This window comes from Palaemon carinicauda, chromosome 6 (genome assembly GCF_036898095.1).
Source record: "Palaemon carinicauda isolate YSFRI2023 chromosome 6, ASM3689809v2, whole genome shotgun sequence".
In the NCBI taxonomy this organism is placed as follows: Eukaryota; Metazoa; Arthropoda; class Malacostraca; order Decapoda; family Palaemonidae; genus Palaemon; species Palaemon carinicauda.
In genome coordinates, this window is record NC_090730.1 from 163,857,928 (window position 1) to 163,866,955 (window position 9,028).

Below are 9,028 nucleotides of genomic sequence, written 5' to 3' on the forward strand. Positions count from 1 at the left end.
GGATCTCTTTGCGACAAGGTTGAACGCACAACTCCCCGTATTCTGTTCTGTCCCAGACCCGAAAGCAGCAATGGAGGACGCCTTTCAACACAGGTGGGATGGTCTCGACGTCTACGCTTTTCCTCCCTTCGCCCTGATAAGACAAGTCCTCAACAGAGTGAGGATGGCAATCAACCTAAAAATGACTTTGGTAGTGCCTTGGTGGCCGGAGAGAGAGTGGTTCGCAGACCTAAAAAGCCTCGCCAGTCTCCCTCCGTGGCCTCTTCCCGACAGACCGGACCTCGTGAGGCAGCCACACTTTCAGAGGTTTCACGGAAACCCTCAATTCCTTCGTCTTCACGCCTGGAGGTTATCCAGTACCTCCTGAAAAGACAAGGGTATTCGTTTAAGACAGCTAAGAGGATGTCCCTTTACTCTTCTACGGTTGTCTACCAATCTAAATGGACAATGTTCGTTAAATGGTGCAATTCTAAGAAGATAGAACCCTTAGAAGCATCAGTTCTCGTTATAGCAAATTTTCTAGTTCATCTCAGGGATAAGATGGGCATGTCGGTCCCAGCGGTTAAAGGAGTCGAGCCGCCCTTGGTCAAGTCTTTCTCTTGAAGGGCATAGATTTGGGTTCTTCCAGACACATTTCCATGCTCATTAAGAGTTTCGAGCAATCATGTCCTCCATCTTCCCCTAGGGTTCCGAGTTGGGATCTGGCTAGGGTGCTAGATATGCTTAGAAAACCACCCTTCGAACCCTTAAAAGATATTGTGGACAGGAATCTCATGCTCAAAGCTGTCTTCCTTCTAGCGTTAGCCTCAGCTAAGAGGGTGGGTGAGCTTCATGGGTTGTCGTATGAAGTAGAACATTCTAGAGGATGGAAGGAGATCTCCTTTAAGTTTGTCCCTTCGTTCGTCGCCAAAACCCAGAATCCTTCCGTTTGGGATCCTAGGTTTGAAGGTTTTACTGTCCCAGCAATTCCGAACTCAGGTAATCAGGAAGACTTGAAATTGTGCCCTGTCAGAGTGATTAGGAAATATCTTAAGAGAACGGCGAATCTCCGTCCGGCTATTAAGAACCTTTTCGTATCCACGGGAACAACTAAAAAGAAAATCTCAAAGAATACTATTTCTTTTTGGCTCAGACAGGTAATAATACAGGCTTATTCAAGTGTTGGGCTTTCAGTCCCAGGAAAGCCCAGAGCTCATGATGTTAGAGGCCTAAGCACCTCTCTAGCTTTTGAAAAGAACATGTCGGTAGCTCAGGTTCTTCGAGCAGGAACTTGGTCTAATCAGTCGACGTTCACCGCTCACTACCTCAAGGATTGTACGAGAAGGTCTTTGGATGGGTTTTCAATCGTGGCAGTCATCTCAGCGCTCCAACCGGTTTGACGGCTTAAGCCCCAGGTTCAATCGCGAATTACAAATTCTCTAGGCACAAGTGTTCTTATCTTTTGTTTCCCCTTCTTCCTTTTCTCGTACCGTCAGTCGTCCGTGGAACTCTTACACAATACTGTAGTCAGATTCTCAAGTATCTTCCAAAATTCATCAAGCACAACAAGGCATTCTTTGAAGGGTAAGTGTTATTTACACGGTTAATGAGTATTTTGTGTAGTCTGCCAGGTAGTTGTTCACCTTTGACCTTCCTGTCGGAGGGAGGTGTCTGCCAGGTAGTTGTTCACCTTTGACCTTCCTGTCGGAGGGAGGTGTCTGCCAGGTAGTTGTTCACCTTTGACCTTCCTGTCGGAGGGAGGTGTCTGCCTGGGAGTTCACCTTTGACCTTCCTGTCGGAGGGAAGTGTCTGCCAGGGTGTTGTTCACCTTCGACCTTCTTGTCGGAGGGAGGTGTCTGCCAGAGAGGAGTTCACCTTTGACCTTCCTGTCGGAGGGAGGTGTCTGCCTGGGAGTTGTTCACCTTTGACCTTCCTGTCGGAGGGAGGTGTCTGCCTGGGAGTTGTTCACCTTTGACCTTCCTGTCGGAGGGAGGTGTCTGCCAGGGAGTTGTTCACCTTTGACCTTCCTGTCGGAGGGAGGTGTCTGCCAGGGAATTGCTCACCTTTGACCTTCATGTCGGAGGGAGGTGTCTGCCAGAGAGTTGCTCACCTTTGACCTTCCTGTCAGAGGGAGGTGTCTGCCAGGGAGTTGTTCACCTTTGACCTTCCTGTCGGAGGGAGGTGTCTGCCAGGGAGTTGTTCACCTTTGACCTTCCTGTCGGAGGGAGGTGTCTGCCAGGGAGTTGTTCACCTTTGACCTTCCTGTTGGAGGGAGGTGTCTGCCAGGGAGTTTCTCACCTTTGACCTTCCTGTCGGAGGGAGGTGTCTGCCAGGGAGTTGTTCACCTTTGACCTTCCTGTCAGAGGGAGGTGTCTGCCAGGGAGTTGTTCACCTTTGACCTTCCTGTTGGAGGGAGTTGTTCACCTTTGACCTTCCTGTTGGAGGGAGGTGTCTGCCAGGGAGTTGTTCACCTTTGACCTTCCGGAGGGAGGTGTCTGCCAGGGAGTTGTTCACCTTTGACCTTCCTGTCAGAGGGAGGTGTCTGCCAGGCAGTTGTTCACCTTTTACCTTCCTGTCGGAGGGAGGTGTCTGCCAGGGAGTTGTTCACCTTTGACCTTCCTGTCGGAGGGACGTGTCTGCCAGGGAGTTGTTCACCTTGGACCTTCCTGTTGGAGGGAGGTGTCTGCCAGGGAGTTGTTCACCTTTGACCTTCCTGTCGGAGGGACGTGTCTGCCAGGGAGTTGTTCACCTTTGACCTTCCTGTTGGAGGGAGGTGTCTGCCAGGGAGTTGTTCACCTTTGACCTTCCTGTCGGAGGGACGTGTCTGCCAGGGAGTTGTTCACCTTTGACCTTCCTGTCGGAGGGAAGTGTCTGCCCGGGAGTTGTTCACCTTTGACCTTCCTGTCGGAGGGAAGTGTCTGCCAGGGAGTTGTTCACCTTGGACCTTCCTGTCGGAGGGAAGTGTCTGCCAGGGAGTTGTTCTCCTTGGACCTTCCTGTCGGAGGGAAGTGTCTGCCAGGGAGTTGTTCACCTTGGACCTTCCTGTCGGAGGGAAGTGTCTGCCAGGGAGTTGTTCACCTTGGACCTTCCTGTCAGAGGGACGTGTATGCCAGGGAGTTGTTCAACTTTGACCTCCCCCTTAGAAGATGTTTGTACCATACTGAAATTTCTTTTAGTGGTTGGTTGAGAAAGTTGATTGAAGGGATGGTCTTTTAAAATCACTTCCCTTGTGGCCATGTTGCAAAGTAAATCTTCCAGGAACTATTCATCTAGCTGGTATGTAATCCTAATCCTGTGGAGGTTAGAGGAGTAGAGAAAGCTAAAGAGGTAATTGAATGCTGCATTCTTACTCTTGGTGGTGTCCTTGCTCATGCTCTCCATCCTCGGGAGAATATTACTTGATATCCTAGACACTTATCTACCTCAGGTGAGAGGAGAGCCCTGAACAAGAAGTTTCCCCACTTTGATCCTGCATTTGAAGTTCGTTAGGCAATTGCTCAGGCCTCTTAATATCCAAGTGTCTGATTATCAAATCCATCGCTTCCCCAAACAAGGGTTTATCCTCTGCTGCCCTGATGAAGCAGTTGCCTACCATATTGGCTTGATCTCGAAGCCTCCTTGCTTATAGCAGCAGGAGCTTATTTAGGCGTAGGTAGTGGAGAATTTCTCAAACGAAAGGACTCTGTAATATAAGTTGGGAAAAGTTGCCATCTAGCACCTGTATGAATTAGTTGATTAATGAGGTTTTTGTATATGTAATTGGGTTGTGCTGAAACAAATTTATATTATGCATTGATTCATACCAGTAAATAATAAATAAAAACTATGTGTAAAGGATTATTTTAAAGTTACAATTTCCTCTTTCAGCTGCAGCTGCTGCAAAACACCAAAGTTTTGAATTGGATCTGGAGGTTAGAAGTAAACTTCTTCACCAAGAGCACATTTCATAATTACAGGTGTATATTTTTATACTGGAAATGTAAATATAATCATTAAAATTTTGTTAATAAAATAGTTTTATTTATGCATTTTTTTTTATTATTTTGGACCCATTTTGATACTAGATATAAATATAATAAATGCAGCATGATTAACAAGTGAACTAGCATATGACATGAAAGAAAGCCTCTATATATAGTACTGTACATTCAACTTGATAAAGCAGTAATGAAAGTCATATATTAACAAATATTGTTCTATCAAGGTAACTAAAGTATGCATCCTTTGTTAACTCAAGATATCAACTAAACTAAATATAGAAGATTCATAATAATTAAATGACAAAATTAATGTCGGGTAACTACCTATTATAATACAAGATTAACCCCTTTACAAAAGTTGTAATTTCTCGATACATTACACAATTAGTAAGTTCTCGTCTCCTGTAACACTCGATTCATACTTCCTAGAGACAACCGATATAATAATTCACAACGCTGATCAATTCTCCAAGTTTAGATATCTCAAAATCAACGATATCAAGATAATCGTTGCCCCATTCAACGCCTGAAATATGATCCTAAAAAAATTAAAAATGATAATCTGACAATGTCAAAAATTTAATTTGAAAAATATATACCTGTGAAAAGCAAGCCTCAAGGTCCATTTGAGCACAGATCCTGTAAAGAATTCAGTCACTTCCTTTGTGCATAATCTTGCTAAGTAATGTAGGCCTACTTCCTTCCACAAAACCACCTCTTGTTAAGCACAAGGATGAACTAGAAACTGTATTGCAAAATGCACAGCATTGCCAACATCTGTTGCAATTATCAATGTAAAAATAAAAACTGCATTTTCCCTGAAAGATCTAAAATCATTACAATGCAATATATCAATGCACTTTACAATCTCTCAATAATCTAACATCCTTAAGGTGTACATAGACTACATGAAATGAAAGCAATTATTTAAGTCTCACAGCCATGAGCAGACAGTATATCTATAATTCCTAAGTAAATGGAGCATGCAATTACTACTAATTCACTATTCATTATTCAGTCTACAATGTATAAAGTCTATTGATATTACAACTGACTTATTTTACCAAGAAACCTGCCACCCACCACTCTAACCATCCATCACATAAAATACAGTGACAATGAAAGAGTAGTTATAAATGCATAAATATCTGTTTAGGGTAGAGATGCATAAATTTTTACGTAAAATATTTTAGTATATACCTTTGAAGATTATTGGTTGCAGAAGTAATGTATATAACTACGAAGATTCTTTAAATACAAAAGTATAATTGCTTTACCAGGAATATATTAAACGCATGGTTAAATTCCCCCATCAAACGGAAACTGCATTATTGGCATTCTTTCTCACAACACAATCATTAAATCAATATAATAACATCAATGAAAGTAAAGTTCAAATTTGACAAACATCCAAGAAAGCCTACCAGTTCATATAAATCCAACCCCACAGGATTTTTGCAATAGGAAAAATGTGAAAAAACCTAACATTAACACTGTCTTATGGAGAGAAGTCTAACACGATGTAAGGGCAAGTAATCACTAAAAATTGCCACAATTCCTTGAATTATGAACAATGAAGTTTTGTTATACTCAAACTTCCACTTAGAAAATCATACACCTTTCCTTGGGTGTGCATGTCCCTTTGAAATACATTAGGGGCTTTGTAATAACATTCATAGTGGTATAATTAGTGACAAGCAAACAAAAAAAGCAAACTACTAAAAAAGAAAGATATTAAGGTTATAAAAATAAATTTTATCAATATTTGAAAATTTCCTAACAAAGAATTTCACATTATGAAACTATAATACTTAATTTACAACTGATAACTAAAGCATTACAAAAGGTACAGCAGCACCGAAAATCAGTCATGGAAAACAAAAATTACCATTGGAGAACTATGTAAGCCTATCAAAATATAAATGTATAAAACATTTTTAATGTTTAAAAAAGCTCAAGTTAATCCATGAACATAATCTGACAGTTATGAAGGTCATATCTACAACAGATTTTCAATTTAGTACTGAAGTCTAAATCCATCAATTTTCCTGTTAAAAAATCACAAAAGAATAGTATACAGACCATGTTAATGCCCTTCTGCTACATTTTGTGAAGTTAGCAACAAAAGAGAACAAATGGCTGTAATTTTGAGAAAGATTTAACAATATTGTAATCATAATTATCACCAAAGGCACAAGTTTCCGCACTTTTTTTCAACACGCACGCCCAAATTTTCTTTCACTTGAAATTGTAAGTAAAAATAACTAGAAACCCACCAATGCCAGGTTAAAATTTGCATCTCAATGGCAGAATATCCAAGTATTTTCATAATTATGCTTCAATAATGATCATACATATTATGGCTGCAAGAGTGCATACATGTAGAATTTAAGATGGATCCACAGTATCAAAGTGTATACTGTACAGCATTATAATCTACTTGCATCCTTACCAGTTTTCAAATAGTCAACTACAGTATTTTTATGATAACCATATTTTCAAAATTGGTATACTCGACACTCCCAGCCTTCACAAATTACACATTAATCGACATCCCCAGCCTTTACAAATTAAACATTAAGCTTCACACATGGAGCAAAGATTTTCACTGGCTGTACCTTTACAAAGGACAGTACTGGAACACATTCATCTTTCCTATACAAAGCATATGATAGCATGTATTAAGAGTTAAGTAGAAATGAGGACAAACTGCATCATTTATTACCACTGTACTTACAAAATAGGTATTACATATTAAATTTACTTTAATTTACTGGGTTCTCATCTCTATTAAATATGTATTTTGAGTAAAAACTCTACACTAGAACAAAATGAACAAGTAAAAATTTATACTTATGCAAATTCATTACCCATATCTAAAAAGAAATCACTGATTCAGCTGGGTATACCTATCAACCATAGAAATCACAACTGAAAATAAATCACCACTGCATAAATGTATATTTATGATGTACAATAATACCTAGATGCCCTTTTTATGAATTCAAATATACTCAATCCAACTGCCAAATGATTCAAAATTTTATGGAAGTCAGTTGAAATAATTTATCTTACCCCCAAAAAAAATATTTAACCAGTCCCTGAATTCTTTGGAAATGAAAGTAAAAGCTGCTTACCCAAATTTTGGTTCACAATCTCATTGCCAATGACTTTAAAGCAAATATAATACTGGTAAGCTGATAAGGAATGAGAAGCTGGCAGCATAGTTTTGTACAACCTAGGATTTCATATTTTCTGCACATCTGTTTTTCCTTTTATAATTAACAGTTCATTTGATTAATTATACTACTGAGGACAAATACAACTCTTAGAGGACTACTTCTGTCACTGCTGCTTTCTTGAAGGAAAGAAAGCAAGAAAAGACTTGAAACAAAAGAAACTAACTTTCAACTTCCACAATGATTACAATTCCATGCTACCCATTTTCTCCCTGACACAGGGCTGTACAAAATAATCATCTCAAAATTGCTAGAATCTCAAGTCAAACCAAACATCCTCATTTACAGTAAGAGGTAAAAGACTAAAGATTTAAATTTGTTACGTTTGATGCTCAACTAAATTAAAACTAAAGTGCTGTAACCTCACATTGTCCAACTCTACTTTCCGCTTTGTGCTGAATAGCCAACACAGCCATTTCTCTAATCTTCATTAGTAAAGCCTTTACTTTAAAAAATTGTGTCGACTACCTAATAATTTCTTGCGTTCATAGCCAATGTTAGCTGATATCAGGATTACCTTCTAAGACATTTTCAAAAAACAGTTAATAAATTTTTCATACTTTAGAACCATAATACCTGTAAATAGACTAAACAATGGTTGTATAACAGACGAGTCACACAAAATTTGTTCCCACGAGTTGGTCACTTTGTGCTATTTCAATCTTTCAAATGCAAATTAGTTTTATATAAAAAGAAATTAAAAAATGTCAATATAACAAAGGCTATTTTGTTTAAATGTGAATTATATGAATAAAGAAAATAGAACACTTAAAACTAAGCACTTTCATAAACCTTAATTAAACATACTAATCAGATAAAAACTTTTTTTTTTTTTTTTTGTGATCATCAGACAGTAATTTATATTTGGCAGCTTATATAAGTAAAAATACATAAATATTTTCATCTATTGAAAACGGACTATTTTACAACAAAATTGCATATTTTGTGTTCATTCACACATAGAATTACAGTGCAGTATAAATAACTGTACATAAAATCAATAGACAATACAGTAATTGATGAGATTCAAGATATCAAATCACAGTTAAAACTACAGAGAATATTCTTTACCACAATAGGTACTTCTCATTTACAGCATCCCATTTTAAATATAATGTATAGTATATGAATTGGAGAAAAATTCAGGACATCCTATGTATCGTAATTACAGAGTATGATACGTAAAATAGTACCTCGGTTTATGAGTTTAATTCGTTCCGGGAGCAAACTCATAAACTACAATGCTTTTATTCTAAAACAATTTTTATAAGAAATAAAGGAAATTTACTCTATGCATTCCATATATATGGATATACACTCATTTTTACAAGGCTGTAATGGAATTTAGTGAACAAATTATAAACCCTCTCAGAATTGAATCAAAATTAATCATTCACAATAAAATAAGAAATAGTGTACTGTACAGTATTGATAAATTAACTTGCACTTTACCTTCGAGGAGAGTTGTGGCTGGTATGAGGACAAGGTAGGAGGGAGTTAGTAATTGGAAGGAAAATCTCCCTCCATGAGCATTCTGGTAAAATATCGGGAGTCGTCTCTCTTGAACGACATTCACTATAACTGAATCACACTTAATTTATGCTTTATGGACATTTGGTAATCTTATTTTCTTATTCTCTTACATTCAACTTCCACAAGGAACCTATCTACATATAACAGCTTTTGCTTTTCTTTAAAATAGCATGAAAATAGGGTAAAAATCACATGAAACACTGCAGGTTTGCGTATGGACACCGCCTGACTGTTTTCATGCTAGTTTCCATATTACTTATCACCAAAAATATGCATAAGCAAGGAAATTTTAGTGCG

The 9,028-nt window shown here is 38.3% G+C and overlaps 1 protein-coding gene across 2 annotated transcripts in view; it reads left to right on the forward strand.

Annotated features, from left to right (window-relative positions):
• The window catches only part of LOC137642774 (protein MMS22-like), a 120,553-nt gene extending 116,557 nt beyond the window's left edge, over window positions 1–3,996 (forward strand). For both annotated transcript variants that reach the window (XM_068375619.1, XM_068375620.1), the window contains exon 23: window positions 3,847–3,996. The gene's annotated coding sequence lies outside the window, so the exon portion shown is untranslated. The remainder of the gene's footprint in view (window positions 1–3,846) is intronic.
• Window positions 3,997–9,028: the final 5,032 nt, after the last annotated feature.